At 37.6% G+C, this 23,928-nt stretch overlaps 1 long non-coding RNA gene across 5 annotated transcripts in view; it reads left to right on the top strand.

Moving 5' to 3' along the window:
• LOC147370068 (uncharacterized) overlaps window positions 1-23,928 on the top strand; it is a 175,475-nt gene that overhangs the window by 118,670 nt on the left and 32,877 nt on the right. For 3 of the 5 annotated variants that reach the window (XR_015168382.1, XR_015168381.1, XR_015168384.1), the window contains one exon: window positions 12,842-12,897. The exons of the other annotated variants lie outside the window; for them this stretch is intronic. This is a non-coding gene — a long non-coding RNA (uncharacterized LOC147370068). The remainder of the gene's footprint in view (window positions 1-12,841; window positions 12,898-23,928) is intronic. 5 annotated transcript variants of the gene reach the window in all.

Genomic DNA, 23,928 nt, shown 5'->3' on the forward strand with positions numbered 1-23,928 from the left:
GAACTCATGCAACTCAGTACATAAAACAAGCAAACAGTTCAATTAAAATTCAGCAGAGGTACTGCATAGACTATCTATCCAGAGCAGATATTCAAACACCTGCAGATTACATGAAAAGGCGTGCAACTTCACGAGTCATCAGGGAAATAGGAATCAAAGTCGCAGTGAGATATCATCTCACACGTGTTAGGATGACTATCACACTAAAAAATAGATAACAAATGCTGAGGATATGGAGAAAAGGGAATGCTTTTTACTCATTGATCATAATGTAAATTGGTGCAACCAATAAGGAAAACAGTATGGAGGCTTCTCAACAATTTAAAAATAGAATTGCCATATAATCCGGCAGCCCTATTTCTGGCTATATACCCGCAGGAATTGAAAACAGGATCTCAAAGAGTTACCTGTACCCCTGTGTGCATTGAAATGGTATTCACAATAGCCAAGGTGTGAATTATGGGGACAACCTAAGTGTCCATCTGTCAACAGGCTTAAGGATATGGTACAATGGAGTGTTACTCAGCCATGAGAAAGAAGGAAATCCCATGGCAACATGCACAGACCGGGAGGGCATCATGCTAAATAACACGTCAGACAGAGAAAGACCAATACTGTGCGGTATCACTTACATGTGAAACCTAAAAAAGCTAAACAGTGAGAGAGTAGAATGCTAGTTACCAGGGCTAATGGTGGCGGTGGCCGTAGTGGAAATGGGGATGTGCTGGTCCGAACACAAACTTCCAGTTATAAAATGAGTAAGCTTGGGGATCTAAAACTGCAGCATGGTGACTATACTTAATAATAGTGTATTATATATCGGAAAGATGCTAAGAAAGTAGATCTCAAATATTCTCACCACAAAAAGAAGTGGAAATTATAAGACATGAGGGAGGTGTCACCTAAGTTATGGCGGTAATTATTTTGTGATATATGTATATTAAATCAACATGTCGTACTTTGTAGACTTCTGCAGTATTTCATGGCAATTACTTCTCAGTAAACCTAGAGGGAAAATGTATGCATTTTCAATTCCAGGTAAAGGATTTTGATTGGTTCTGTTAGGTCACACAAGTGGAGTCCCCTGATTCACCAGAGTGAGTCAAGTGCCACCTGTCTGACAGAAAAAGACAAGCCTTGACAGACACTCCTGCCCGAGGCAGGTGTAGGTCCCAATAATAACATGGCACTGTTAGCAGACATTCAAGCAAAAATGCCACAGTCGTATTCTGTGTATGAATGTTCTAAGTTTTACCCCAGGTTTATTTCTGGTTAAAATCCTTGTGGTTTTTAAATTTTATTTATTAATTTTTGCTCTTTCCTCTAACTTATGCCATAGTGTTTCTAAATAGTTTAAATTATTTTAAAATGTATTTGCTGATAGGCCCTTTCTGCAGTTTTTTGTTTTTTTTTTTTGTATTTACACTTTGGAAAAATGCTCATTTCTTCATACTTACTTCTGTCTTTGCATATTGATCAGTCACCTTCATTTCAGTAAAATCACTATGTCTGATATTAACATTGGTTAGAATTGCCACTTTTTGTGGGTTAACTACTTTTATTAAAATCAGAAGGGTCCTAGAGATAGTGGATAGAATGTCTATCAATCAAATTTTTTTTATGCCGTTGATTTAGCCACTAACAGTTCTTTGAAGCTGTCTCTCTGTACACTAGGTGTCAGACCCTTTAGCTTCATTTTTTCTCTTTTCTTTCATCTTTTTAATCTAGTGAATTGTGTATTGGCAATGCTGCTGCTGTTTTGCTGCTAAGTCGCTCCAGTCATGTCCGACTCTGTGCGACCCCATAGACGGCAGCCCACCAGGCTCCCCCGTCCCTAGGACTCTCCAGGCAAGAACACTGGAGTGGGTTGCCATTTCCTTCTCCAATGCAGGAAAGTGAAAAGTGAAAGTGAAGTCGCTCAGTCGTGCCTGACTCTTAGCGACCCCATGGACTGCAGCCCACCAGGCTCCTCCATCTATGGGACTTTCCAGGCAAGAGTACTGAAGTGGGGTGCCATTGCCTTCTCCGGTATTGGCAATAGGTATTAATATTATTGAAGGCTGAACGTTAAAATACTTACCTAGGGGGCCCTTTGAATCGGCCCTAATTAACTTTCTCATTCTCTACCAGTGCTCACTTCATATTCTTTGGGATGTTCAAGATGTAACTCACATCATATACTTAATGAAACTTGCATATACATGAGTTGTTGTTGCCTTCAGTGATATTTATGTTACTAGGAGTTGTGCCTGAGAAGACAGCCTCTTCACCTGTTAAGGTAAAACCCTGTAACTGGGGAGGAGTATTGTGGTTGGACACAACTTTCACTTGTAGAGTTTCTACTTAGTTAGGAATGTCAGGGAGGTGTAGTTAAGAATGTCAGGGAGTAATTTATAGAGCTTGTGGCACATGCATGTTGATTAATCTTGAAATCTAGCCACTCATCATGAAGTGAAATGAAGTCACTCAGTCGTGTCCGACTCTTTGCGATCCCATGAACTGCAGCCCACCAGGGTCCTCTGTCCATGGAATTTTCCAGGCAAGAGTACTGGAGTGGGTTGACATTTCCTTCTCCAGGAATCTTCCAGACCCAGAGATAAAACCCGGGTCTCCTGCATTGCAGGTAGACACTTTACTGTCTGAGCCATCAGGCCACTCATCATAATGAACAATATTTTGCTGAAGGGGCAATAAAGAATGCTAATTTATTTTCAAATACCAAATACAGAGCCAGTTGTCAATTAACTGTATTAATGGCAGGCATAGAACATTAAAAATTCCCAGCATTATTTTGACAAATAATTGAAATTTGTCCTTCATTATTTATTCCCCTGCAAGAAGCAAAATTGAATGGCTTGAATTGCACATTTTTTAGTTCCTCTGAATTTCCCAATGCTAATGAAGGGAAAATGGACAAAAGTCACTCAGCAGAAGGGAGGAGAAGTCAATGGCCTGGATAATTTGCAAACTGTATAATCAGTTCTTGAATAATCAAGCATTCACTGTCTCCTCTGAAAATAGATAAAAGGAAAAATAATATTTGTGTTAAATAATGAAGCCAGAAAGTACATTTTATGATGTATTTATTTTGTAACTTTCGTCAATTTTACTAATTGTCCTTAAAGTTACCCACATTGAACTTAAAAATTTTGTAATAACTTTTCAAAACAGGTCACATATAAAGGAAGGGACTCTGGCATGGGAAGTTCTGAATTGAAGTCCCAGGGAACACTAGTGTGATAACTTACTTTGAATCCTTCAAGTAAATGTAACCTATTGAATATCAGTTCTGTATATATCATACAATTTATCAAAGTTAGATACACATACAATTAAATTATCTCTCTAGAGGAATGTGTAAGTTGTTTTAGAGGAAAAAAATGTATATAAATAAATGTAGTATGTTACTATAAAGTAATAAACTAAGGAACAATAAAAAAGTACTAATTGCTCATTACTTTGTAGAAGGAAAAAACTGTCAATTTTTCAAGGAAGAAGCAGTATCTAAAATGCCCCTTATGGGAAGTATTAAAAGTTAGGCATCATGAAGAGGGACAATGAAAACAAAATTACATAATGATAATACTGGAGGATGAAATCAGAAAGCATGCTCGTGGATTAGCATACATTACAACTTGATAAAAGATCTGAAGTAATGAAGTTTTGAAAATCTTCTTTATTTATTTTAAAATTTATGCATTTATTTATTTTCATCCGTGCTTTGCACAGCTTTCCGGTCGTGGCGAGCAGGTGAGCGGAAGCTCCTCTCGGTGGCGGTGTGTGGGCTTCCCAGTGCGGTGGCTTCTCTCACTGTGGAGCACAGGCTCGGTGCGTAGGCTTCAGAGCTACACCTGCTGTGAGCTGGCTCGTTGGTTGAGGTGCACGGGTTTAGTTGCTCTACGACATGTGAGATCTTCCCGGACCAGGGGTCAAACCCATGTCCCCTGCATCACCAGGAAAGTCTTAAAAAATCTTTTTTAAAGACCACTTACCAAATAAAGTCTACTGCTGCTGCTGCCGCTAAGTCGCTTCAGTCGTGTCCGACTCTGTGTGACCCCATAGACGGCAGCCCACCAGGCTCCCCTGGTCCCTGGGATTCTCCAGGCAAGAACACTGGAGTGGGTTGCCATTTCCTTCTCCAATTCGTGAAAGTGAAAAGTGAAAGTGAAGTTGCTCAGTCGTGTCCGACTCTTTGCGACCCCATGGACTGTAGCCCACCAGGCTCCTCTGTCCATGGGATTCTCCAGGCAAGAATACTGGAGCGGGTTGCCATTCCCTTCTCCAGGGGATCTTCCCTACCCAGGGATCGAACCTGGGGCTCCAGCATTGCAGGCAGACTCTTTACCATCTGCTCAGCCAAAGGGAAGCCCTCAGTGAAACTGAAGTAGGGAAAAAAAAAAAAAAAAAACAATTGGAGCCAACTCAATAGAGGGCTTTCATTATCATAGACTTTAATGGGAAATGCCTTTTTTAAAGTTTTATTTTACATTGAGATATAGTTGATTAACAATGTTGTGTTAGTTTCAGGCGCATAGCAAAGTGATTTAGTTATACATATGTATATATCTCGGAGAAGGCAACGGCACCCCACTCCAGTACTCTTGCCTGGAAAATCCCATGGATGAAGGAGCCTGGTAGGCTGTAGTCCATGGGGTCGCTAAGAGTTGGACACCACTGAGCGACTTCCCTTTCACTTTTCACTTTCGTGCATTGGAGAAGGAAATGACAACCCACTCCAGTGTTCTTGCCTGGAGAATCCCAGGGATGGGGGAGCCTGGTGGGCTTCTGTCTATGGGGTTGCACAGAGTCGGACACGACTGAAGCGACTTAGCAGTAGCAGTAATGTATATATCTACTCCTTCTCAGATTCTTTTCCCATTTAGGTTATTACAGAGCAGTGAGCAGAGTTCCCTGTCCTTTGAAGTAGATCCCTGTTGGTAATCTATTTTCAATATGCATGCTCAGTCGCTCAGCTGTGTCCAAAGTTTTGTGACCCCCATGGACTGTAGCTCACCAGGCTCCTCTGTTCATGGAATTTCCAAGGCAAGAATACTGGAGGGGGTTGCCATTTCCTCCTCAAGGGGATGTTCCCAACCCTGAGATCCAACCTGCATCTCCTGCATCCCCTGCGTTGGCAGGCGGACTCTTTACTGCTGCACCTAGCAGTGTGTATGTGTCAATCCCAGACTCAATCTGTCTCCCCCACCCTTCTTCCCTGGTAACCATGAATTAGTTTTCAAAGTGTGTGGTCTGTGTCTGTTTTGTAAATAAGTTCATTTGTATCATTTTTTTTTTCGATCCCTCATATAAGTGATATCATATATTTGTCTGACTTGCTTCACTTAGTGTGATAATCTACAGGTCCATCCGGGTTGCAGCAAATGGCATTATTTCATTCTTTTTAATGACTTGAGTGATATTCCATTGTACATACACATTGCATCTACTTTACCCATTTCTCTGCCGATGGATATTTAGGTGGCTTCCGTGTCCTGGCTACTGTAAATAGTGCTTCAAAGACACTGAGGCACACGTGTCCTTTCTAACTGTTTTTCTCTGGATACATGCCCAGAAGTGGTGCTGCTGGATCATATGGTAGCTCCAGTTTTAGTTTCTTAAAAATCTTTATGCTGTTCTCCATAGTGGCTGTACCAATTTCCATTCCCACCAGGTCTAGGAGGGTTCCGTTTTCTCCACGCCCTCTCCAACATTTACTGTCTGTAGACTTTTTGATGACCATTTTGACTGTGTGAAGGGATAGCTCACTGCACTTTTGATTTGCACTTCTCTGGTAGTTAGCAATGTTAAACATCCTTTCATGTGCTCCTTGGCCATCTGTATGTCATCTTTGGAGAAATGTCTATTTAGATATTTTGCCCATTTGTTGATTGGGGTGTTTATTATTATTTTTTTTTAAATTTGAGCCACATGAGCTGTTTGTAAATTTGGGTGATTAATGCCTTGTTGGTTTCATTGTTTGCAAATATTTTCTCCCAATCTGTGTGTTGTCTTTTCATTTTGTTTGTGGATTCCTGTGCTATGAAAAAGCTTTTGAGTTTAAATAGGTCCCATTTCTTTATTTTTGTTTTTATTTCTGTTACTCTAGAAGTTGGATCCAAAAAGATACTGCTGGGATTTATGTTAGAGTGTTCTACCTATCTTTTCTGCTAAGTGTTTTATAGTTTCTAGCCTTACTTTTAGGTTTTTAATGCATTTTGAGTTTACTTTTGTGTATGGTGTTAGAGAGTGTCCTAATTTCATTTTTTTTTTAAATGCAGCTCTCCAGGGTTCCCAGTTTATTTATTGAAAAGCCTGTCTTTTCTCTATTGTATAATCTTGTTTCCCTTGTTGTAGATGAATTGACAATAGGTGGATTTATTACTGGACTTTCTGCCCTGTTCCATTGATCTATATTTGTATTTTTTGTGCCAGTACCATATTCTTTTGATTATTGTAACTTTGTAGCATAGTCTGAAGTCTTGGCATGTGCGGTCCATGGGGTCAAAAGAGTCAGACAGGACTGAGCGACTGAACCAAACTGAACTGAATGGCAACTAAGACAAAGAAACAGTGCCTTCCTTATGCCATTCCCCAGACAATCGCCACGCAGAATGCAGTTACAGTGCGTTGTCTACATCATATAAAAACGAAAACCAAGCAAAGAGTAGTGTAGAAGGTAAGAATGTTTCTAGAAAATAATATGAGTATCTTCATGATTTTTAGGTAAGCAATGTTTTCTTAAGTGTGACACAGAAATACTAAGTATAAAGGAAAAGCTTAATATTATGCCACATTGAATATAAGAATTATGTTTATCTAAAGACAGTAGTAAAAGGGAATAGCTAACCAACGATTGATTATTTTCAATACATGCCACCAAGAGATTTTATACAAAGAATATACAAACAATTCCTTTAATAGGAAAATGTAGGCAACCTGAGAGAGTTACTGCCTTGCATTTTGAACAGTGACATCATAAAAGAAGATACCCAAATGGCTATTAAATGTATGATAAATTTCTTAACTTTTCCATCAGATGAAAATGCACATTATAAGCAAATAGTGCTTGTCATTATAGGTAAAATAAAAAAAAAAAATAAGACAGTGTGGGAGTATAAATTTTAAAACACATTGGCATAGTCATTTGTTATTATCTATTAAAATTGATATGTGTACTCTATGACCCACCAATTCCATCCCAAGTTATCAAGGTATACATACAACCAGCAAAATCTCAAGCAGTATTTCAAAATACATGCACAGGAAAGTCATGATATAACTTGTATAATAACCCCAGATTCCCATTGACTTAGATGGTAGCTACACAGATTCTTTGTGGTCATAAATGGGCTATATTCTTATTTCAGTCCTCCTTTCTGAGTAAACACTATACTCCAAAAAGTGTTAATAAAATAGCAACCAAAATTATGACATAACGTTTCTAATTTTCTTCTTACTAAATTATTAATCTGGTAATAGCACACATAAAATGACTGCTGCCTCTCTGGTCTATTATCTTCATGAAAATGAAGAGGGGAAAAAATAAAGTTGCTCAGAGAGTATACAGGTCCACAAAATTATGAATAAAAGGCTACGTATTCAAGGCATAGGAGTTAGAAGAATGAATAGAAGGGAAAGAAAGAAGAGTTAACAAAGGTTTCTCTCTTATTTACAAAATATACACACAGAAAGTATCTTACGCCTTCAAAAATTATGCTTTCTGTAAAAAAATACTCTCAAAGTATGTTTTCTGTCTTCTCATTTTATCTTCCTTAGATCTAATTGTTTAAAGTGAACCTTGGCTCTTATGATATCCAGGTAGTTCTGATTCACTAGATTTCATTCTGCAAGATAGATCACTCTTCTAATTGGAGAACGCAGCCTGTATTCTGAGTTAATATCTGGTAGGATTTAGCTGGTGTGTAATGTTCAAATGCTGCTGGAGTGATCTTGTGCCTTAAACTCTTCAGGATCTTTACTCCAATAGTTGGCTATTAACTTAGTGCTTTCGCTATTTTGAGTTTGAAAGAAAAAAATAACAGGGGAAAAAAGATAAACTGTTTGAAGAGTTAAAGATACTTTAAGATACTATTATAAGATTGACTATTTCCAAACTTGATTGTATGAAGAGGTTTAGGTGATACCTACTGACTTCACACTGTCTTCCAACTCAGAAACTCTCTTACACTTGTGAGTAACACAGCTAAACTCCCAACAATATGAAATATAATCCATTAAGTTAGAGATTTTTCTCTAGGAGTACATCATTTTGATACATTTCTTTCAGGGGCAAGATATCCTGACCCAGTTAGCTGGGATTTATTAATTAAATTATTATATTCATTTCCTGGGGCTGTTGTAACAAATTATCCCAACCTGGTGGTGTATAACAGAAAGAATTTATTATTTTCCATATCTGGAGTTCAGAGGTTTAAAATTAAGATGTAGAAAGGGTTGCATCCATTTGAGGCTCTCTAACAGATTCCATTCCTTGCCTCTTGCAGCTTTGGTTACTACTGCTGTTCCTTTCTCTGAACTGAGTCACTTTAAATTTTGCCTTCATTTGTTCAGTTCAGTTTGGTTGCTCAGTCGTGTCTGACTCTTTGAGACATCATGGACTACCACATGCCAGGCTTCCCTGTCCATCCCTAACTCCCAGAATCGCTCAAATTCATGTACAAATTGCTCAAATTCAGTCTGTCATACCATCCAACCATCTCATCCTCTATTGTCCCCTTCTCTTCCTGCCTTCAATCTTTCCCAGCATCAGGGTCTTTTCCAATGAGTCGGTTCTTCCCATCAGGTGTCCAAAGTATTGAAGTTTCAGCTTCAGCATCAGTTCTTCCAAAGAATATTCAGGACTGATTTCTTTAGGATGGACTGGTTGGATCTCCTTGCAGTCCAAGGGACTCTCAAGAGTCTTCTCCAACACCACAGTTCAAAAGCATCAATTCTTCGGTGCTCAGCTTTCTTCACAGTCCAACTCTCACATCCATACATGACACTGGAAAGACCATGGCTTTGACTGCATGGACCTCTGCCTTCATTTGTACATAGTGTTGAACCTCCGTCTGTTTCTCTCTTATAAGGATACTTGCTATGGTCTTTAAGGCCCACTCAGGTAAACTAGGATAACTTCCTATATCCAGAGTTTTAATTGAATCATATCTGCAATGACATTTTTCTTTAAAATAATATTTACAGATCCCGGGGCTTGAAGACAATGGCAACCCACTCCAGTACTCTTGCCTGGCAAATTCCGTGGATGGAGGAGCCTGGTAGGCTGCAGTCCATGGGGTCGCTAGGAGTCGGACATGATTGAGCGACTTCCCTTTCACTTTTCACTTTCATGCATTGGAGAAGGAAATGGCAACCCACTCCAGTGTTCTTGCCTGGAGAATCCCAGGGACGGAGGAGCCTATGGGGTTGCACAGAGTCTGACACGACTGAAGCGACTTAGCAGCAGCAGCAGGGATTGAAACCTGATGCCTTTGAGAGGACTTTATTAAGCTTCTCGTCTGTTCAAGAGATTTCTCCTATAGGTAAGAAAGCAAAACATTTGCAGCTATATTTTAATAGGAAAAGTGGGGGGAATGGTTCAAATGGTAGATTATCTCTTGGGAGATGGTGGTTGAAACCACCATAAACATTAAGATGATGGAAAAGAAAGATCTTTAAATGAGATATATGATAATGATATAGCACTGTTTTAGCATTTAGTGGAAGCCTGGCACTGTCTTTGAAACCAGAAGATAAGAGTTTTGTTTTGTTTTTGTTTTTGTTTTTGTAGAAGGAATTAGAGAGATATCACTCTATTCTGGTTATAGTTCTGCTCTTTCCCTGATTCCAGTGAAACAGTAGAAATACAGAGTGGGCATAGGTAACTGATATATCTCTTAGTGTTAGCTACTCTATAATGCAGTGTAATTTAAAAAATGGATACTTGAATTTTTTTTTTTTTGATACTTGAATTTTAAATTTGGCTCTGGATCAGTGATATATTATACATGGTAGGAAGTGTGTTTATGTGGTTCAGTCATGTCTGACTCTTTCTGACCCTATGGACTGTAGCCCTCCTGGCTCCTCTGTCCATGTATTTCTCCAGGCACAAACACTAGAGTGGGTTGCCATGCCCTCCGACAGGGGGATCTTCCTGACCCAGGGACCAAAACTGCATCTCTCGTATCTCCTGCGTTGTAGACAAATTCTTTACCCACAGAGTCACCTGGGAAGCCCATGGAAGGAAGCATTTCCATGCAAATTTACAATTCTAGTTTACTGTTTTATTTGAATACTCATGCAGCTTTTATTTGCTTCTATGCTCTTGTGTAACATTTTGAGTATGCTGTATCTAGTTCAATAGAGCCAGCTGCCTTCAGTATTATAGCAGAAATATTTAATGCATATCCTATCAGCTGGGCTGCACCATGCAGGTGGCCCACAAGCCCAAGAAGAGGGCTAGGGGTCAACAGCAGAGCCATCAGTGGTTTAACGGCTGAGGAAGCCTGCATGTCTAAAGCAAGGTCTTGGAGCAATCCTCCACTGTGTGCTGCAGAAGGCGGGCAGGGCATGGGGGCAGCCTTCGCTCAGGGGCAGGGAGCAGGGAAGGTAAACAATTATATGTGAATCGATGTCAGGTTAGCTCATCATTTTCTTGGGAAACCAGAAGGGGGACACAATCTATCACAGTGGCTGAAGTTAGACCGGTCATTAGTTGGGGTCTGGAGCAAGTATGTAAAAGATTAGTTAGGTGAGTAGGATATAGATGAGGCACTGGGGTGTATAGAGAGCAAGAGAACAGCCATCTTGAGTGGCTTGATCTTACACTATCCGTATGAAAAATGTGGGTAGATAATATATACAACTCAGAAACATCACACTTATGAAACTTCCAGGGTGATTTTTTTTTCCAGACCAGTGGCCATCTGCTTGGCCTTTTTACTTATTAGAACATGAAATTTGAAGGGGAGACCACTGGAAAATGACTGTGCTACTAAGGCTATCAGTTTTGGACGTTTTGAAACTCGATAATTTCTTTTTTGTTGTTGTCACTCCTTTGATGGACAGTTTGCCTTATTTCCTCTTAATGGTTGTGATATAACAGTCATCAACCCAGTCTTTCAGTTTTTTTACTTACTGTGAAATGCGAAAAAAAAAAAAAAAGATGAGCCAGGCTATACAGAGTTACAGAGTTTGAGACAGAGTGATGATTTCCCACTGCAGTCCTCATTTAGTTACTAAGATATATAACTTCAGAAAATATGGCATTTCCTCAGAACTTCCCATCTTAGAATGACAGCCAGGACCTGTGTAATTTACTAGAGTCAACTTTCCACGCTTAATGATTTCAGTTCTTTAAATTTATGAGGCAATTTATGATAAGGATATTTCTCTTTAAGCAGCTGGATAGTAAAATACAAAGAGATAAGAGTCATACTTTTTCATGTATTTGTTCATGACCTTTTGCCAGGAGTATTTTAGTAGCCTCCCGACTGGTCTCTGTCTACAGTTTTCTACTTATGCACCTGCTCTGTATCTCCGAGCAATACCAATCTGCTCTCACTGTAATAATTCTAAGCCTATATATGTATGTTCCAAATATAGAATTAAACATTGATTTATTAATTCATCAGATTATTAGTACATTAAGACAATTAGCATCACTGACTCAATAGACATGAATTTTAGCAAATTCTGGGAGATGGAGAAGGAGAGGGGAGCCTAGCATGCTGCAGTCCATAGGGTGGCAAAGAGTCGGATACGACTGAGAGGCTGAACAACAAAGAAAATTGAAGACGCTCACCATTTTGACTTACGTATTTGACTTGCATATTGTACATAGGATGTGCACATAAACAGTTATAGCATAAGATTGAAAGTGAAAAGCATGATGAGAAAAATAAAAATAAATTCTAAGGCATTAAGAAGAGGGAGAGATTGTTTCCTAATATGGGGGAAAATGTCAGTTTGGAGGAAGTACTTAAGCTGAGACATGACATCAGAGTGAGATTTGCACACAAAGAGTTAGGAGCTACAGAGAACAAACAAGAAATTTGAACTTAATTTGTTAAATAACTTTTTAACTATTGGCACATTTTAACTGGAGGTATTCCACATACTTTTTAAATAAGATAATATTTCTGAAAATATGACAAGTCTCCATGGTCAGGGGATGGTATATAAAGGAGGAGCAATGAATTATACCCTCTTATTCATTGTGATGATTATTATTCAAACTTATTACAGTAATGAGTATCTACATTAAGAAATTACCCCTTAAAATGCAGAGGAATTAGAATTTTTTAAAAAGTAAAGTTAACAAAATTGGTGAACAATTATATCTGGAATGATGAAAACGAGAGCAGAAGGCAAAGCAGTTTTCTATATTGGTGGATGTGATGAGTGGTAATGACATTCTCTGACAAAGAAAATTAAAGGGGAGGAGGTTTGTGGCAGAAGAAAGAGCAGAGCAAGATCTGAAAACACTGAAAATTCTAATTTGGTAGCCTTTCAGGCATATGTCCTTTAAATACATTTTTTTTTCATCTTTTAATTAGAGAAGACCTTGAGTGTTGCCTTGGGATGGAGTGAAAAGGGAAGGCTCCTTCTGATACTACCTTACCTTTTACTGCCTACTTAATAGAATGAATTTTGTAGTTAGCAGGACATATCCACCTCAGGAGGCATTTAAGAGATATCAGTTACTACTAAAAATGCATCTTCATTAGCAACCTTGCCTCAATTCTCAAATGTTTTATTCAGTTATCACGTCCAATCATAGAATTCTAGACATAGTTACCCAAGGTATTATATTTACAGAGATGTTTCTTATCCCCTGTAGACTACAGGGGACTCCTGGAAACTGCTGGGCAGGCTGGACATTTAAAACAGACATAGGTAAGAAATCATATACTCTGGTGGTTGTGTGTGTGTGTGTTTGTTTTAAGTTTTAAAGGCTTGGCAATGGAGGTGGCCAGTCTGGAAATAAAGAAGTAGGAGATAATGTAAAAGCTTTCATGGTGTTGAGAGTTAAAACCATTTTTGCTGATGTGTTGGTGAAGTGAAGTGAAATGAAAGTCCTTCAATCATTCCAACTCCTCGTGACCCCATGGACTATACAGTCCATGGAATTCTCCAGGCCAGAACACTGGAGTGGGTAGACTTTCCCTTCTCCAGGGGATCTTCCCAACCTGGGGATCGAACTCAGGTTTCCTGAATTGCATGTGGATTCTTTACCAATTGAGCTATCAGGAAAGCCCGATTTGTTGTTGGTAAGATAAGATAAAATACAGAAAATTATTATAAGATTAAAAGACTTGGGGATACTAAGATTTCAGGGGTGGAAATGGAAGAGCAATTGGGAAATAAAATTGAAAAACACGTGAGAAATGGAAATTAAATTTTTGGTGTTAAGTATGCTATTATGTATATAGAAGTAGAAATGTAACGTTATACACAGGAAACTTACATGATGTTGTAAACCAATGTTACCACAATAAAAATACATAAATAAATAAATAGGCAGGATAAGTTTTGGGTTCTTACATTCCAAAGTTAAAAAATAAACTGAAAAGCACTAGCCTGAATTGTAGAAGAGGTTAGCAAGATTATATAAGGTTTAAGACTGGGAAAAAGACAAACATTGCAAGACTACAGTGGTAAACAGTGTGGAAGTTGAGGAGAAATTTTTAGATAAAGACACAGAGGAGGTCATCAAAGCTAATAACTAGGATAACCTGGGGAGAAATTTCAGTAGAATTGTTTGTTTAAGACACCTAGGAAGGACTGTGAGAAGGCAAAAATACAGATCAATTGATAGAAAATTCTCTTTCAAAGTTAGGAGGTAAAATGAATAATACAAATTATTTAATAGGGACAGGATTTAGAGAGTATTTTGTCAGTAGTAAGATTCAGTTTTGTTTATAGGATTAGGAGAAGGAGTAGGGAGGTAGAGCCCAAGAACATGGGAAAAAAAATTTTTTTTTTGATATGGAAATCTGAGGAAGTCTACACCAACAAAATAGGAAAGCTAATATTAAAGGAATTTGTTTTGCATATCTAGAGTTCTTTTAGTTTCTAGTTAAAGATAGATAAGTGCAGGCTATTTCTCTACAGTCTTACTTCCATGTTATTAAGACCAAGGCCACATTCTACTGCACATTTATTTATTAGGTAGCATACTCAAAAAAGTCATTCAAGCTATTTAGCAACTTTGGTGAATTTTCAGTTTTATGTTTTTTAAGATGTTTGATTCAAATGTATAAGAAAGTTTCACTGAAGACATAGATAAATATAGTCTAAAATCAGCATTCTTTTATTTTGCATTAGACAACTAAATTGCTCACCTGTATGACTGGATACAGGAATATTAGGGATTAACTCTAAAGTGTTTCTATGTTCTCAATAATTTATTTTAACATAATTCAACATATACAAGTATAATATTCATATACATGTGTGTATATACATATTTATAAAATTTAGTCTCCATTTCATCTCTAGATACAGTTTTCCTGAGCCATATTCCATGAGTGATCAGCTACTATTTTTTTATAAGGGAATTTCCAGAGCCTCTGTTATCTATATCAACATTTTTTGACTTTTAAAATAAAATAAAATCCTAGAAATTGTCATTGTTGCAAATTTGTTGTCGTTCAGTCGCTCAGTCGTGTCCAAGTTTAGTAGCCTATTACTGCTCATGTTGAGTGTGGAACTGTTAACACAGCATCTTGGAATAATTAGTGATATTCAAGATATGTGCGTCGGATACTCCCCCGCCCCGTAGGACCAGGTGGTAAGCGTCCTGAAACATCTGGTACCCGAAGCTTGAGTCCTGTGTGTGCCTGTGCCTCTATCTGTTTAGAAGAATTTCTGGCTCCCTGATGCTTGCCATGCAATGTAATGGAGTTCCTCCTCTGGAATACTGTCTGATCTGACTCTAGAGAATCTTTCATGAAAAGAGTTGATCAGAGAACATAAAAAAAAAAGAGACTGAAAAGTAATATAGCTGGCAGAATATAAACTGTTTGTGTCTCCTTGCTGAGGAGTGATTGTTTAATAAATGTTGGTATGTGTGACAGAATTTGCTTTGAGGCAGCTTTCATTACAGCATAGTTGGGAACTTATAGTAAAATAGCGGAATCTTGCCCTTTTCAAAGTTCTCCAGTGTCTGCACGAGCCATGACTTGATTAGCAGTTTGCCATAGAAATCATTCCTATTTTGCAAGGATGGGAAGGGTCTCTAAAATATTTCAGCCTGTCCACTGTGTTGACCACCATTAGTTCCATGACTGACCATCCATTTGTTTAGGCTTCCAGTAATTCAGCAAAGCCTCTTGTGTTGATAGGAACTAAAGATAACTGACTTTCTGATAAGAAGGATACCTAAAAATATTTGTTGTGTGAATTCTTGATTAATTCAAATGACTGCACCTAGGATTTAAGTGCAAATCATTAACATTACTATATATTATACCATGCTGCCTCTGCTGAAATGTTTCACAGTGAATTACAGGTATCTTAACATGTAATTTGCCTTTTAAGTAAGCTGTTCATGAGCAGTATAGCCTTACATGAACACATGACAATCTGGATAAACCTAAATGGGTTCCTAGGTTCTTGCCTTTCATAGAATTGATATTGATAGCTTTGACGCATCCATAGACATACCTAGTAACAGTGGTTCTCCCCATTGTTACTGGGAGGTGCTTGGAAACATGAATGGGGGCTTTATGAGTTATTACCATGTATGTCATAATGATTGCAGAGTTCTACTGGAAGCCTAGATTTTACAGTGTTTAAGGAACAGTGTCTAAAGAGTACAGGGAAATCATTCCACCCAAAATACTAGTTGCATTCCTGTTGAAAAACACCTCCCAACCAAGCAATATAATTTCTCCCATAATTTTCTGGTGTTATGAATTTTAGTACATTATAATGACAATTTCGTGTGTTTATATTTCCACTCCTTTGAACAGTTTGTTGGTGGAGTGTCCTTTTAATTTTCATTTGTTAAGAGCTCTTACATTATTTGGCAAACAATAGGTTTTTAATAAATATTTGTAGTTAGTTGGATAAACAGCATCCATGTGGTCTAAGATTCTCAGCTTTTTCTCTTAAACGAGGAGATGCTGAAGTTTGCTTCTTGAAATCAGTGTAGTCATTTACAAGCAATTGAGATAAATAACATGTATCTTTAGATAGCTAAAAAATAAATACGATTGAATTTAATTTCACTACATCTAACAGAATTTTGTAATTGGTGTAATTCTGAATGAGAGTAGAGAAATACAATGAAGCAGAGGACTTCTTACACAAATTGGAGTCAAATTTCTCTAAAGTTAATCCAAAGTGATTTTTTGTTTGTTTCTTTTTTAATTTGTCCAGTACTAAAGTAAAATAAGTTTCAGCACAAATAGGAAAGCTAAATCTTCACCTGGAATTTCTAGAACACTATATTTCTTAGTTTATTTTTTCACGATGTTCCAAAAATAGACCCTTCTGATGCTAATTTTTTATCCAAATTACATTTGAATATACACGTAACTGTTGGGACAAACACAGTTTTCTGGTTAAGCATCCTGATACTTTCTAAATATATTGTATAATCATATTACAATGTTAAATTTTAATTTAGTATCTAATTGTTTTGTTTTTGAAGTATTCAATAAAATATCCAAATTCATATAAATTCATTAATTAAAATCTTTTAGCTCTTGCCATCTCCAACACTGTGGAGTGTAAGTCACATGAATGCCTTGCTAACTTACTGCAGAATAGAAAACCAGTCTCTACTGGACTGAATTTCATCTTTTTCCTGGGTCGTTTGAGATTTCTCCCTTTAGTGCACAATGTTTGGGTGAAAATTGGTTTTCTTTTTCTAGTTTCATAGTGTGCTTGTATGTGTAAGTTTTCCTTTCCAAAAACTACTTTTGATTTTCATCTTCTGTGTCTAAATCAAAAACAACAACAAAAAAATAGAGATTGTGACTGGAACTTTTTGCATGCTGATAATAATTTAACCTTTGAGTTTTCTAGATTTTACCTGACCTATTGCACCTCAGCAGATCCAGGGTTAAAGTACAGGTTTTAGGATATCCATCCACTGGATCATTAACCTATGATTATAGGTTGTGTAAGGGGGTTGAGATAAAAATAGGTGAGAAGGCACAATTTCAGGAGTGGTATATAGCCCAGGAGAAGGTTCGAAGGTCCACATGGCAGTGATGAGTACAAGTGGGTGAATGCATCATTTGAACAGTGTCTCTGTAGGGCAAATATATATTGGATTCCACACTTCGGCATGTATGTGAAGGTAGTATGCTTGCAACTTTCTATTATATTTCATTGCTACTGTTACAGAGAATAGCTTTGACCTAACTTTACATTCTGAATTCTTTCCTGAATATAATGGTAATTACCAGAAGCTGGGCTAGGAGACCACTGAATTTCAGATTCTCCCTCTGAATTTTTAAGTTCCAGTTCATTTGCAGAATATTAGAATTCACACAGTGTGAACTGTTTCTTCTGCAAGTAGCATTATGGCAATAAACTGAAGATAGATAATTTTTTATGCAATTACTATCAAGAGATAAGAAAAAATGTTTAGTCATATTAATCCAAAAATAGGTCAAATAAATGTGACCTTACTGGTAATGCAGAAAATAATCAGTGAAAATGTGTGGACCATATTTGATGAAGTGCTTGTTTTAGACAGGCCATGTACAACTATCTTCTTTTGGAAATCATTTGGAAGTCATTGTTGTATACTAATCTGCCAACATCACAGGGAAATTCTACTCTAGATATCCAGTAGAAATTTCTACTTTAGAAAATCTCAGTTTGGTCAAGAAAATCTCTTGACCATTATCTAACATTTCTCTGCTCTTATTCCTCATTAGGACCAGTAACTGATACATTTCATATATTCTTGCAAAGTCTTAAACTCTAACATCCAACATCCAGTCAGACAATATGTTTTACAGAAGTCACAGTTCACCCATGTTTAGATAATCTGAGTTAGTAGTGGGGGGGGGTGGGGAATGTCTGTAAAAGTGAGATAAGCTGAAGCCCCTGAACAGAATTGCAATGTTATTCTTGATTTTATTTTTAATAAAAATTAAAATAGTTCAGATAGTTCAGGGCATAGTTCAGATAGTTTGGTTGTATTTTTTTTTTCCCTTCATTTATACAGGCTGTACAAACCCTTAATCAATTACGTTTTCTTTAATTTAAATGCATGCTATTATTTGGTTGCTAAGAAGGGAATATCCTACATCTAAGTGATCTTGGCCCAGCATTTTAAATATGATTTTTATGAGTTAAACACCTGTCTGCAAAGAGCTGGTGAAGTGAGGTAGCCAGCTCATGGCACATCAATCCTGGAATAGCTGTCACATGCCCTTGACATTTAGCTGCTGCAATGACTTGGATTAAACTAGAACTGGCATGGAAACCTTGCTTGAAGGCTAAGTATGTCATTCCCAGTACCTGAATTCATTCTTTGTTTTACATTTGAAAGGTGATATTCTCATGATAGAATTTGTTGCTGGAGTATTGGTTTTTTAAGTCAGTACAATTCTTTCATTTTCTATTTCTTTTCATGATCTACTATTAATATTGTCTAATTCATTTTCAGAAAAAGAAATATGCAATGCAGGTTCATAGTTTATGACAACTTTTAACTTCCCTTGCTATTCAGTTATCCATATCTCAATTTTTATTTTGAAATAAATAGAATACTGTTCATCTCATTAATAAGATACCCTTCTAATATGTTGCAGCACTAATTATTTAACTCATTTAATTTTTTAGTAATTTATTTTTGCTTTATTAGATGTGCATGCATGCTGTGTGCTCAGTCGTGTCTGACTCTGTGACCCCATGGACTGTAACCCGCCATGCTCCTCTGTCCATGGGATTCTCCAGGCAAGAATTCTGGAGTGGGCTGCCATTTCTTACTTCTGGTGATCTTCTCCTCCCTAGGATGAAACACACATCTCTTGTGTCTCCTTTGTCTCCTGAATGGGCAGACGGATTCTTTACTACTGTGCCACGGGGGAAGCCCCACTTAATTAGATGTTAGTGTCTAAACTATCTGCAGGGAGCTTCTGATGCAGTGTTTAATTTAAATATATCGTGAGACACAGTGGCTTCTCGGGGCTACGTCTATCATGTTGCTATAGTTGGTTTTGCTTTGAGTAAAACCTAAGTTCATTTTCCTCGGCAGGCTGCGGTCCATGGGGTCGCTAAAAGTCGGACACGACTGAGCGACTTCACTTTCACTTTTCATTTTCATGCACTGGAGAAGGAAATGGCAACCCACTCCAGTGTTCTTGCCTGGAGAATCCCAGGGACGGGGGAGCCTGGTGGGCTGCTGTCTGTGGGGTCGCACAGAGTCGGACACGACTGAAGCGACTTAGCAGCAGCAGCAGTAAAAATGAATTAGCTCAGTCTCCTGTCTCATGTCTCTCTATATGTGTGTGTGTGAGAGAGAGAGAGAGAAAGAAAAAAAAATATATACATACACACATATTTAAATTGTCTTTATATAATAAAATATAGTTTCTACTCTTTAGTTATCTACCCAACTTATTGATACATGAAAACAATTTTAGAGAAACTTTGTTGTGTCAAGATGCATCCCTATATAACCAATAAAAATATAAAAATCTCCAGTGAAATGCAAAAGGTAAAATGGTGAATAGCTTTTTTGCACCTAAACATCTCCAAGGAAAGTTGAAGTGCTCATAATTCTTTATGAGTAGTGCACTTCACATACACACATACACTCACCCACACAAACCACAAAGAATGTACACTGTTGTTAGTAAAAAAAAAAAAAAAAAGCCTTGGAACATTTGTGTATTTGAAGTACTATTTAAATGGAATAACATCTGAGATTTTTATCCTTGGATAATTCTTTTATCAATTGTTTGATAAAATGTAACAACTATTTATGACATGATGCTGTTGGAATGGATTCACTAGACAAATAATAGTCTAAACTTCTGCTTCTTTATTCTAATCCATGACTTCTGTATTTTTCCTTCAGATGAAAAGTTCATTTAGTGATATAGAAGAGGAACATATTCTTTCCTGAATGGAATGTAATATAGAATAGCATCTGAAAGGGAAACAATCATGCTCACAGCAGAATTACTCTCTGACCACGCTGCATTGTCCACAAAAACACAGAAATGGAAGGGAAATTATCTTATCAATAAAAGAAAGATTGAAGATGGGACATTACTTTAAATGTCCCAGCTTTGTCTCTCGTTTTCTCTATAAGCATTGTTAGGTATATTCCATATCCCACTTCATGGAAAGCATTCTGCCTTACTTGTCATCTGAGTTAGCACGTTCTCATCACAGTTCGTCAGATTCTTCTCGCTGTGGCAAACATCTGCTTATCAGCTTGTAATGTTTTGCTGAGTGCAGACTGTCCATACTTTTCTGACCCAAATCAATTTTATATAAAAAAAGATGTTTGAGAGATGAAAATAAAATAAATTAAGAGGTAGTAAAACAAGATAACTATATAGTAAATACACTAATTATTAGGACTGGGAACACATGACGAGAGTACAGTATCCCAAATCTAGGTTATAACAACAATTTTTTTCTGTCACCAGCTTCCCAAATCTTAATATCATTTTTCTTTCTTCTGCTCTTAATCATTGACGGATTGAAAATAACTCTAACTGAAAATCACATGGTAATGGGTCACATAGAATTTATATGGCTATTACATGCCACAAAATGCCTTCTTCTCATCGTCATCTTCAGTGTAAAAATGTTAGACAGTGAACACATTTTTTTATCCTGGAAGGTTAGTTACTTTTCCATTGTTGAGAGAGCATGAGAGTTTTTATTTTTTTTTTCCCACTGAATGATTAGCATACCAAAATTCAAAGTATATTTTTTTTGCCTTAGAAGTTAGTCTGTTCAAAATAAAGTGGGAGATTTTGAACCGGTTTTGCTATACTATTATTGCATTTCATTTCCAGTTCTAATCACATATCGCCTATCACCAGTCCTATTAGCTTGCAAATGAGTATGCTGTCTTCAGTCATAAATTTAAAGGAATACTGGATGGAAGTGCAAAACAGAAAAAGAATGAGGATGTAAAACATATCTGATGGCAATATTCATTGGTGCAGCATGGGGAAACACTGCTTATTTTTATTGCAAAACTGTCTTCTGCTCAGAGCTTCTACTTTGTTTGATGTTATGATCTTCACAGTGAGCTTTTCCATAATACAAGCTTGTATGGATATACAGTATCTCTTCCCCTCTCTAGATCTACTGATCCCTAGGGTGTGGATTGTCTGAACTTCATCATTCTGGTGATTTTCTTTCCAATTTTCTGTTCAGTTTGACTAATCAGAAGAGCCAGCAGGAGATGGGAGACAGAGAAGAAAGGTAGATGACTGGATTTTGGATGATTATTTTCCTGTTACTCTGCCTGGCAGTTGATACTTGTTTTGCTTTGTTTTGCTTTGTTTCGCTATTGCTCTTTCTCTGAACAGACAGCCTTGGTTTGTGTCAGGTAGTTTATGCTATAAAGCCATCTCATTTGCTAGATACTGTGAAGACTTTTTGTTCTTTTTATCCCTAGAGTAACATACTATCCTCTGTAGGTCGCTTTAATGCCTCCCTATGAATCAGTAATGCTTTCTTTAAAGTGCTCTTCCAAACACCCAGTTTCCCTGCACCATATAAAGGTCTGTCTAGTCAAGGCTATGGTTTTTCCTGTGGTCATGTATGGATGTGAAAGTTGGACTGTGAAGAAGGCTGAGCACCGAAGAATTGATGCTTTTGAACTGTGGTGTTGGAGAAGACTCTTGAGAGTCCCTTGGACTGCAAGGAGATCCAATCAGTCCATTCTGAAGGAGATCAGCCCTGGGATTTCTTTGGAAGGAATGATGCTAAAGCTGAAACTCCAGTACTTTGGCCACCTCATGTGAAGAGTTGACTCATTGGAAAAGACTCTGATGCTGGGAGGGATTGGGGGCAGGAGGAGAAGGGGACGACAGAGGATGAGATGGCTGGATGGCATCACTGACTCGATGGACGTGAGTCTGAGTGAACTCCGGGATTTGGTGATGGACGGGGAGGCCTGGTGTGCTGCAATTCATGGGGTCGCAGAGTCGGACACAACTGAGCAACTGATCTGATCTGATCTGATATTTCTTGCCTGGTACCTGATTTATACAAGGAGGAGGATGATAGATGTACTTGTAAACGGAGCTGTTTACAACTGGAACCACGAATAGGGTACTTACTATGAGCCGTTTTGATACTTAATCTAAGAAATGAGTTCTGAAAAATGTTGTTTTTGTTCTTTGGAAGATATACCAAAAAAAATCAATTAATTATGGGGGGCGTACTTGGACAGCTATAGTGACATGTATTTCATGTATACACACACATATGTGTGTGTGTGTATTTGTGAAACTTGATTTCTATAACAATACCAATTAAGATATTTTCATTTTATCTTTCATCTTTTTGGACTATGAAACCCTATCTAGAACCAAAGTACAGCCAATTCACTGTCTATTTGAGAATATCCATCTCCTTAACAGTAAGAGCTTTATTAAAAAAGAATTCATGATATGAGGAAAAAAATTTAACAAAGAAGAGAAATTAAATCTGTCTTTACACTTCCTGCTTCTAAGTCTAGCTTTCAGATTTTTTTTTTCCTACACAGCTACAAAATCTAGTAAATAGTAGGAGTAGCTTAGGCAATGATAGCTATTAATCTCAACACCCCCAAAATTTAATTTTTTATTAGAACACAATAGTTTAAAAAGAAGAAAGACAAGTACATAAAACCTACACCCTCATCATACCTAATGTGATCTAAATTTCTGATTGCCCACAAGTTGAAAAAACTTTCAAAGAAATAAACAAATAAACTCATTGGTGTGAACCTTTGTGAAATGCAAGAGGAAAATGGAAGAAAAAACTGCATGGAAGAGAGAAGGAAACTAAGATAGATTCTAAAATAAATCCCAAACTAAGGCAATCCCAAAGATAGTGCAGCCACTGTGGAAAACAGTATGTGGGGTCCTTAAAAAACCAAAAATCAACTAAAACTACCGTATCATCTAGAAATTCCACTCTTGGTTATAAATGCAGAAACAAACAAAAGAAAACTTGAAACATCGTGAATAGCAGCATTCTTTATAATAATCAAGATATGGAGACAACGCAAGTGCCCACCACAGATAAATGCATAAAGAAGAGGTGGTATATTTACCTATGCAGTTCAGTTCAGTCACTCAGCTGTGTCCGACTCTGTGACCCCATGGACCGCAGCCCGCCAAGCCTCCCTGTCCATCATTAACGTCCAGAGCTTACTCAAACTCATGTTCATCAAGTTGGTGATGCCATCCAACCATCTCATCCTCTGTCATCTCCTTCTCCTCCTGCCTTCAATCTTTCCCAGCATCAGGGTCTTTTCCAATGAGTCAGTTCTTCATATCAGATGCCCAAAGTATCAGAGCTTCAGCTCCAGCATCAGTCCTTCCAATGAATATTCAGGATTGATTTCCTTTAGGATGGACTGGTTGGATCTCCTTGCAGTCCAAGGTACTCTCAAGAGTCTTCTCCAACACCACAGTTGAAAAGCATCAATTCTCTGATGCTCAGCTTTCTTTATGGTCCAGTTCTCACATCCATGACTATTGGAAAAACCATAGCTTTGACTAGATGGATCTTTGTCAGTATAGTAACGTCTCTGCTTTTTAACATGCTGTCTAGGTTGGTCATAGCTTTTCTTCCAAGGAGTTAGGCTCTTTTAGTTTCATGGTTGCAGTCACCATCTACAGTGATTTTGGAGCCCAAGAAAATAAATCTGTCTCTGTTTCCAGTGTTTCTCCTCCTGTTTGCCATTAAGTGATGGGACTTGATACCATGGTC

Source organism: Bos grunniens, chromosome 7 (assembly GCF_055505025.1).
Source record: "Bos grunniens cultivar Pamir isolate PY7600 chromosome 7, Bosgru_T2T1.0, whole genome shotgun sequence".
Taxonomy (NCBI): Eukaryota; Metazoa; Chordata; class Mammalia; order Artiodactyla; family Bovidae; genus Bos; species Bos grunniens.